We start from the raw sequence: 10,280 nt of genomic DNA, 5'->3' as shown, positions 1-10,280 counted from the left end.
ATTGATGGAAAGACTATCGTTGATCTAGAATTTCATCAAAAATAGTTACGTTGCAAGTATAGCTCTAAACCAACAATGGATCCTCAAATTAAATTTTAATATGGCTGTCACAAAGTCAACCCGAATATAAAGTAACCGATGGTCTCGGGCCGTCCTTAAGAGAATGGGCAAACATGTGCATCAATATTGGTTAGAATTTCGGGGTTTGGAGTCATAAACAAGAAATTAAACTACTAAAATTAACATGCAAGAAATCTTAAAGTGCAAGAAGCTAAATCAAAGCAACTAAAGCCAAGCATAAACAATTTTAATCTAATAAGAGAACATATAAATCTACTATTCTAGAGCTAATTAAACAATTAACTAACTATAACAAGAATCAAGCAATTGGAATTTTTAGGTTTTAAATATGAATATTGAAAGGAACTCTTGGCTAGGCACAGGAATTGGGGTCACTATCCTTGTCTAATAACCATATCTTGACAATTATAAGGAACCAAGCTCATTAAGTCTACCTCTATGCTTAAAGTACGTATAATGTCTACTTCAAAGCTTGAAGTACGTCAAATGGCTTAATTAATCTCAACTCATAAATCCCAATCCAACTACTAATTGGCTTTGTAGTAGATTGGCGTCAATGGGTATCAATTTGACCACTAGGGTTCTCAAATAACCAAATCAATTAGACCCAATTCCCTTAGCCTAGGCCAAAAGTAAAGAAAACTACTCCATAATCAAAGGAAATATTTTATCAAACACATGGTATGCATTAACAAAAGACATATTCAAATTCTAAATTAATTGGAAATTACAAGTACGCACTAACAATTATTGATGGAAAATAACTCAAATAGCACTATAATCATAGAAAACATCAATGCACTAACATAAATTCAAAATCCACATAGTTCATAAAATGAGAAGAAAAGGGGAAATAACAAGAGAATTCAAATTCAACACAAGATCTAAACAAAATTATAACTAGAGAACTTAAATTAAGTAATTGAAACTAAAATTAACAAAACCTAATTCAGAATTTCAACAAAAGAGAATCAAAACAAACTAGATCTAGAGAGAAGTAAGAGTTTCTCTCCCTTGAAAACAAGAACAAAAAACTAGCTAAAATTGTGTGTAAAGTGTGTATGATTGATCCCCGCTTTCTTTCATCATTTCTTGGGTCTTTTCCATGCAGAATCAAGTTGGATTTGGGCTTGGAACCTCTCAGAAATCGCCAGCTACGAGTTCATTAATGATGTCACGTGCCGAGCGTCACGCGTATGCGCCATCTGAGTTTTACAAGCGACACGTACGCATCAGGCACACGTACGCGTTGGTCAGATTTTTGCCCAGCCACGCGAATGCGTCAACTTTTACGTGCAAGTCCTAGCAATATGCTTCCACGCGTGTGCGTCGATCACGTGTGCGCTCGTGTCTAATTCTCCAAAACTCCATTCTTCATGTTCCTTCCAGTTATGCATGCTTCCTTTCCATCTTCCAGGCCATCCTTGCCCTATAGATCCTGAATCAACTTAACAAACACATCACGGCATCGAATGGTAATAGAAAAAGATTAAAATATAGCATTTTTAAGCTCAAAGAAGCATGTTTTCAACCATGAACCAAAATTAGGAAGGAAACACAAAACCATGCAATTTATATGAATAAGTGCGGAAAATATTGATAAGACCCTCCAAATTCTACACAAGATAAACCACAAAATTGGGGTTTATCAAACCTCCCCACACTTAAACTAAGCATGTCCTCATGCTAAAAGTAAAAAGACCAAAGAACATAGGAGAATGAGGTATATGAAATGCGATTTACCTACATGGATGCAACTAATGCAAATGCTTCTATCTACTTGGTCAAAAGTGAATCAACTTCCAAGAACATATATGAATACATAAGGCCAAGGTGATATGATAATTCATGAACTCTACCAATTCAAACATCAAAATGACATGTAAGCAAATTGCATGAAGAAAGCTTGTGAAGGCCGGGAACAAAGAGTTGAGTATCGAACCCTCCCCAAAAGTGTATCCGCTCTATTCACTCAAGTGTATCAGGTCGATCACTCAATTCCCCTCTAATCATGCTTTTTAAGATTTGTTTTTCATCTAACAATCAATAATTATTCGGTGCATGCATACATTCATCATGAGGGCTTATCTTTAGGTTGTAATGGGGCTAGAGTAAGGGTAAGGATGCATATATGGCCAAGTGAGCTCGAAATTTAAATCCTTGATTAACCTAATCTCTCACCTAACACACACACAACCTATACTATTCTAATACACAACCTAACTACCCATTCATTCACTTTTCACACACTCATGCATTCTCTTTTAATACACACCCCATATGCATTGGTTATTATTGGGGCATTTTGTCCTCTTTTTATTGCTTTCTTTTTCTATATATTTTGTTTCTTTCATTTTTCTATTTCTTTTTCTACATATATATTTTTTCTTTCATTTTTTTTCTTTTGATGAAACATATACAACAGTGCCAATGCATATGGTTTAATCATTCAATACATGAGAGTGTACCTAATTCCCAACATTTTCAATAAAAACTACAAAACACACTTTTACCTCTACCAATGTTCCCAAGCTCTCCCCCGCCCCCTCCCCCGCTTAAATGACACACACCCTCACCGCTAAGCTAATCAAAGATCCAAATCAAAGGACATCCATTGTTTTTCACTTAGGGGTATTGATGTGCTAAATTAAAGAACAAAAGGGGTTTAACGTAGGCTCAAAATTGGCTAATGACGAGAGGATTCTTGCGTGGTCTAGAATTTCACAAAAATAATCGCGTTATAAGTATAGCTTCTAAACCAACAAAAATTCTTTCGTGCAAAAAAACTTGTTTGTCACTAAAGCAAACCCAATAAAATTTATAACCGAAGTATTGAAACCTCGGGTCGTCTCTCAAGGAATTGCAGGGAGGTGTATTTATTATTGGTTATGAGTTTTCTGGGAAATTTGGAGTTTGGGCAATGGGCACAAAAATAATTATAAATTAAAGTAATGAAAATTAACAAGAGGTTTTATGTAATTAAATTAAAAAGCCTTGACTGGGAGAATGATTAATTGGAAGTTCTATCCTTGTTGGAATTTTCTCAAGTGTAGTATCAGAAGGTTGTTATTTTCACTTAGTTTACCCTTACTAAATAAAGGAAAGTCAAGTGATTGAGTTAACTCTTATTCGCAAATCCTAGTCCTCTCCCTTGGGAAGGTCTAGCGTTAGTAAATAGAGAATTAGGCAACAACTTTCAAATTAACTATCCACTTGAGCATTCCAACTCAAGTGTCTCCTCTTAATCAATTCATCAATTAAAGCTAAGAATGTAAAAAGCTAAATTAAAATCATAAATTTGAAATAACTCAAATTGCATTAAATAGAAATTTAAATCTAACATGAAGAGTTCATAAGCCAATTTGGCTAAAAAGAGAATCAACAAGAAAAATAGAATAAACTAGTAAGCTAGATTATGAGCAAATAATTTATACGCTTTTTGGCATTATTTTTAGGTAATTTTTAGTAGGATCTCGCTACTTTTAGGGATGTTTTCATTAGTTTTTATGCAAAATTCAAATTTCTAGACTTTACTATGTATTTGTGTGTTTTTCTGTGATTTCAGGTATTTTCTGGCTGAAATTGAGGGACCTGAGCAAAACTCTGATAGAAGGCTGACAAAGGACTGTTGATGTTGTTGGATTCTGACCTCCCTGCACTCGAAATAGATTTTCTGGAGCTACAAAACTCCACATGGCGCGCTCTCAACGGAGTTGGAAAGTAGACATTCAGAGCTTTCCAGCAATATATAATAGTTTATACTTTGTTCAAGTTTAGATGACGCAAACTGGCGTTCAACGCCAGTTCCATGCTGCATTCTAGAGTAAAACGCCAGAAACACGTCACAAACCAGAGTTAAACGCCAAAAACACGTTACAACTTGGCATTTAACTCCAAAAGAAGCCTCTACACGTGTAAAACTTAAGCTCAGCCCAAGCACACACCAAGTGGGCACCGGAAGTGGATTTCTGCATCAATTACTTATTTTTGTATATCCTAGTAACTAGTTTAGTATAAATAGAACTTTTTACTATTGTACTAGGTGTCTTTGACTGTCTAGTCTTTTGACCATTCGGTCTTTTGATCATTCATGGGGGCTGGCCATTCGGCCATGCCTGGACCATCACTTATGTATTTTCAACGGTGGAGTTTCTACACACCATAGATTAAGGGTGTGGAGCTCTGCTGTACCTCGAGTTTTAATGCAATTATAACTATTTTCTATTCAGTTAAGCTTATTCTTGTTCCAAGATATCTGTTGCACTTCAACCTGATGGATGTGATGATCTGTGACACTTATCATCATTCTCACCTATGAACGCGTGACTGACAACCACTTCCGTTCTACCTTAGAACGAGCGAGTATCTCTTGGATTCCTTAATCAGAATCTTCGTGGTATAAGCTAGAATTATTGGCGGCCATTCTTGAGAATCCGAAAAGTCTAAACCTTGTCTGTGGTAGTCCGAGTAGGATTCAAGGATTGAATAACTGTGACGAGCTTCAAACTCACGATTGTTAGGCGTGGTGACAGACGCAAAAGAATCAATGGATTCTATTCCGACATGATCGAGAACTGACAGATGATTAGTCGTGCTGTGACAAGAGCATTTGGACCTTTTTCACTGAGAGGATGGGAAGTAGCCATTGACAACGGTGATGCCCTACATATAGCTTGCCATGGAAAGGAGTATGAAGAATTGGATGAAAGCAGTAGAAAGCAAAGATTCAACAGGAACTAGCATCTCTATGCACTTATCTGAAATTCCCACCATTGAATTACATAAGTATCTCTATCTTATTTCATGTTTTATTTAATATTATTTTCGTAAACTCCATAACCATTTATTATCCTCCTAACTGAGATTTATAAGATGACCATAAGTCTTCTTGTTTGATCTTGATATTTTCTTGTTTTATGTTTTTTGTTGTTTCTCATATGCATTTTTGAATTCTTAGTGCCTAAGCATTGAAAATTTCTACGTTTGGTGTCTTGCATGTTTTTCTTTTCTTGAAAATTTTTCAAAAATAAGTCTTGATGTTCATCTTGATCTTCAAAGTGTTCTTGGTGTTCATTTTGACATTCATAGTGTTCTTGCATGCATCATGTGTTTTGATCCAAAATTTTCATGTTTTGGGTCATATTTGGGTTTTTCTTTCTCATCATTAAAAATTCAAATATAAAAAATATCTTTTCCTTATTTTGCTCATAATTTTCGAAAATTTGAGTTGACTTAGTAAAAAATTTTTAAAACTTAGCTATTTCTTATAAGTCAAGTCAAATTTTCAATTTTAAAAATCTTATCTTTTCAAAATCTTTTTCAAAAATCAAATCTTTATCATTTTTTTATTATTTTCGAAAAATTTTTAAAATTTGTTTTCAAAATCTTTTTCCTATCTTTATTTCAAAATTTTGAAAACTTTACTAACAATTAATGTGATTGATTAAAAAATTTGAAGTTTGTTACTTTCTTGTTAAGAAAGGTTCAATCTTTAAATTCTAGAGTCATATATTTTAGTTTCTTGTTAGTCAAGTAATCAAATTTTAATTAAAAAAAATAAAATCTTTTCCAAAATATCCTTTTCAATCATATCTTTTCAAAATATCTTTTTCAAATAATATCTTTTTCAAAAATTTAATTTCAAAATATCTTTTCTTACTTCTTATCTTTTCAAAATTGATTTTCAAATCTTTTTCAACTAACTAATTGACTTTTTGTTTGTTTTACTATTTCTTATCTTTTTCAAAACTACCTAACTACTCTTCTCTCTCTAATTTTCGAAAATTACTCCTCTCCCTTTTTTAAATATTCTTTCTAATTAACTAATTGTTTAAATTTTAATTTTAATTTTATTTCTTCTCTCAATTTTTTGAAAATCAATAACTATTTTTCAAAACAATTTTCGAAAACTCTTCTCTCTCATCTCCTTCTATTTATTTATCTACTAACACTTCTCTTCAACTCAAGAATTTGAACCCACTCTCTTCCCCCTTGTGTTTGGATTCTTACCTTTTCACTTCTTCTATTGTTTTCTTTTTCTACTAACATAAAGGAATCCCTCTACTGTGGTAAAGAGAATCCCTATTATTATTTTCTGTTCCCTTCTTTTTCATATGAGCAGGAGCAAGGACAAGAATATTCTTGTTGAAGTAGATCCTGAACCTGAAAGGACTCTGAAGAGGAAACTAAGAGAAGCTAAATTACAACAATCCAGAGATAACCTTACAGAAATTTTCAAAAAGGAAGAGGAGATGGCAGCCGAAAATAATAATGCAAGGAGGATGCTTGGTGATTATACTACACCCACTTCCAAATTCGATGGAAGAAGCATCCCAATCCCTGCCATTGGAGTAAATAATTTTGAGCTGAAACCTCAACTAGTTGCTCTAATGCAAGAGAACTGCAAGTTCCACAGACTTCCATCAGAGGATCCCTATCAGTTTTTAACTGAATTCTTGCAGATCTATGAGACTGTTAAGACTAATGGAGTAGATCCTAAAGTCTACAGGCTCATGCTTTTCCCTTTTGCTGTAAGAGACAGGGCTAGAACATGGTTGGATTCTCAACCTAAAGATAGCCTGGACTCTTAGGATAAGCTGGTCATGGCCTTCTTGGCTAAGTTCTTTCCTCCTCAAAAGCTGAGCAAGCTTAGAGTGAATGTTTAGACCTTCAAACAAAAAGATGGTGAATTCCTCTATGAAGCTTGGGAAAGATACAAACAGATGACCAAAAGGTGTCCTTCTGACATGCTTTCAGAGTGGACCATTTTGGATATATTCTATTATGGTCTATCTGAGTTCTCTAAGATGTCACTGGACCATTCTGTAGGTGGATCTATTCACCTAAAGAAAACGCCTGCAGAAGCTCAAGAACTCATTGACATGGTTGCAAATAACTAATTCATGTACACTTCTGAGAGGAATTCTGTGAGTAATGGGACGCCTCAGAGGAAGGGAGTTCTTGAAATTGATGCTCTAAATGCCATATTGGCTCAGAACAAAATATTGACTCAGCAAGTCAACATGATTTCTCAAAGTCTGAGTAGATGGCAAAATCCATCCAACAGTACTAAAGAGGCATCTTTTGAAGAAGAAGCTTATGATCCTGAGAACCCTACAATGGTAGAGGTAAATTACATGGGTGAACCCTATGGAAACACCTATAATTCCTCATGGAGAAATCATCCAAATTTCTCATGGAAGGATCAACAAAGGCCTCAACAAGGCTTTAATAATGGTGGAAGAAACAGGCTTAGCAATAGCAAGCCTTTTCCATCATCTTCTCAGCAGTAGACAGAGAATTCTGAACAGAGCACCTCTAGCTTAGCAAACATAGTCTCTGATCTGTCTAAGGACACTTTAAGTTTCATGAGTGAAACAAGGTCCTCCATAAGAAATTTGGAGGCACAAGTGGGCCAGCTGAGTAAGAAAATCACTAAAACTCCTCCCAGTACTCTCCCAAGCAATACAGAAGAGAATCCAAAAAGAGAGTGCAAGGCCATTGATATAATAAACATGGCCAAACCTAAAGAGGAAGGGGAGGACGTGAATCCCAATGAGGAATACCTCATGGGACGTCTCCCAAAAAAGAAGGAGTTCCCTATTGAGGACCTAAAGGAATCTGAAGCTCATACAGAGACCATAGAGATTCCATTAAACCTCCTTCTACCTTTCATGAGCTCTGAGAACTATTCTTCCTCTGAAGAGGATAAAGATGTAACTGGAGAGCAAGTTGCTCAATATCTAGGAGCCATTATAAAGCTGAATGCCAAGTTGTTTGGTAATGAGACTTGGGAAGGTGAACCTCTCTTGCTCATTAGTGAACTAGATGCATGGGTTCAACAAAGTTTACCTCAAAAGAAACAAGATCCTGGTAAATTCTTAATACCCTATACCATGGGCACCATGACCTTTGAGAAGGCTCTGTGTAACCTGGGGTCAGGTATAAATTTTATGCCACTCTCTGTAATAGAGAAGCTCGGGATCTTTGAGGTACAGGCTGCCATATTCTCATTACAAATGGCAGACAAGTCAGTAAGACAAGCTTATAGATTGGTAGAGGACGTGTTAGTAAAGGTTAAAGGCCTTTACATCCCTGCTGATTTCATAATCTTAGACACTAGGAAGGAGGAGGATGAATGTATCATCCTTGGAAGACCCTTCCTAGCCACAGCAGGAGCTGTGATTGATGTTGACAGAGGAGAGCTAGTCCTTTAATTAAATGGGGACTACCTTGTATTTAAAGCTCAAGGATATTCCTCTGCAACCATGGAGAGGAAGCATGAAAAGCTTCTCTCAATACAGAGTCAAACAAAGCCCCCACAATCAAACTCTAAGTTTGGTGTTGGAAGGCCACAACCAAACTCTAAGTTTGGTATTGAACCCCCACATTCAAACTCTAAGTTTGGTGTTGGGAATCCACAACATTGACCTGATCACCTGTGAAGCTCCATGAGAGCACACTGTCAAGCTAATGACATTAAAGAAGCGCTTATTGGGAGGCAACCCAATTTTTATTTATCTAATTTTATTTTTATTTTATTTTTTTCTTTTATGTTTTATTAGGTTCATGATCATGTAGAGTCACAAAACAAATACTAAAATTAAAAATAGAATAAAAAACAGCAGAAGAAACAGCACACCCTAGAGGAAGAGCTTACTGGCGTTTGAACGCCAGTAAGGAGTATCTGGCTGGCGTTCAATGCCAGAACAGAGTATGAATCTGGTGTTGAACGCCAGAAACAAGCAACAATCTGGCGTTTAAATGCCAGGATTACACCTTCAGGAGAGCTGGCGTTAAACGCCAGAAACAAGCATGGAACTGGCGTTCAACGCCAGAAACATGCTGCAGACTGGCGTTGAACACCCAAAACAAGCATAGAATTGGCGTTTAATGCCAGAAACAAGCATCAATCTGGAGTTAAATGCCAGGATTGCATGCAGAGGGAATTTTACACACCTCATTGGTGCAGTGATGATAATCCTTGACACTTCAGGATCTGTGGACCCCACAGGATCATCTCAGGATCTGTAGACCCCACATAATCCCTACCTACCTCAATTTACCTTCTCTCTTCTTCACACAATCCAATAACACTCTTCCCCAAAAAAACCCTTCACCAATCACCTCAATCTCTCTTCCCCATCACCTCTTCACCACTCACATCCATCCACTCTTTTCCATAAACCCCACCTACCTTCAAATTCAAAATCCCTTTCCCACCCAAACCCACCCAATATGGCCGAACCTTAACCCCTCTCCCTCCACTATATAAACCCCTATATCCTTCTTCATTTTCACACAACACAACCCTCTCTTCTCCCCCTTGGCCGAATACACACCTCTCTCCCTCTCCTCCATTTTTTTCTTCTTCTTCTTCTCTTCTTTCTTCTCTTGCTCGAGGGCGAGCAATATTCTAAGTTTGGTATGGTAAAAGCATAGCTTTTTTGTTTTTCCATAACCACTTATGGCACCTAAGGCCAGAGAAACCTCTAGAAAAGGGAAAGGAAAGACAAAAGCTTCCACCTTCGAGTCATGGGAGATGGAGAGATTCATCTCAAAGGTCCATCAAGACCACTTCTATGAAGTTGTGGCCAAGAAGAAGGTGATTCCTGAGGTCCCTTTCAAGCTCTAGAAAAATGAGTATCCAGAGATCCGACATGAGATCCAAAGAAGTGGTTGGGAAGTTCTGACCAACCCTATTCAACAAGTAAGAATCTTAATGGTTCAAGAGTTCTATGCCAATGCATGGATCATTAGGAACCATGATCAAAGTATGAACCCGAATCCAAAGAATTATCTTACAATGGTTCGGGGGAAATACTTAGATTTCAGTTCGGAAAATGTGAGGTTGGAATTCAACTTGCCTGTGATGCAAGAAGATGCACGCCCCTACACTAGAAGGGTTAACTTTGATCAAAGGTTGGACCAAGTCCTTATAGACATATGTGTAGAAGGAGCTCAATGGAAAAGAGACTCAAAAGGCAAGTCGGTTCAATTAAGAAGACTGGACCTTAAGCTTGTGGCTAGAGGATGGTTGGAGTTCATCCAATGCTCCATCATCCCCACTAGCAACCGATCCGAAGTTACTGTGGATCGGGCCATCATGATCCATAGCATCATGATTGGAGAGGAAATAGAAGTTCATGAAGTCATCTCTCTTGAATTCTACAAAATAGGCAAAAAGTCCTCCACCATGC

The 10,280-nt window shown here is 36.7% G+C and overlaps 1 non-coding gene across 1 annotated transcript; it reads right to left on the bottom strand.

Annotated features, from left to right (window-relative positions):
- Positions 1 to 6,725: 6,725 nt before the first annotated feature.
- LOC127747146 (small nucleolar RNA R71) lies at positions 6,726 to 6,833 on the bottom strand. Its single transcript, XR_008008950.1, has one exon. It is a non-coding gene; the product is annotated as a small nucleolar RNA R71 (small nucleolar RNA).
- Positions 6,834 to 10,280: the final 3,447 nt, after the last annotated feature.

Source organism: Arachis duranensis, chromosome 4 (genome assembly GCF_000817695.3).
Source record: "Arachis duranensis cultivar V14167 chromosome 4, aradu.V14167.gnm2.J7QH, whole genome shotgun sequence".
In the NCBI taxonomy this organism is placed as follows: domain Eukaryota; kingdom Viridiplantae; phylum Streptophyta; class Magnoliopsida; order Fabales; family Fabaceae; genus Arachis; species Arachis duranensis.
This window is presented reverse-complemented; position numbering and strand designations above follow the sequence as displayed.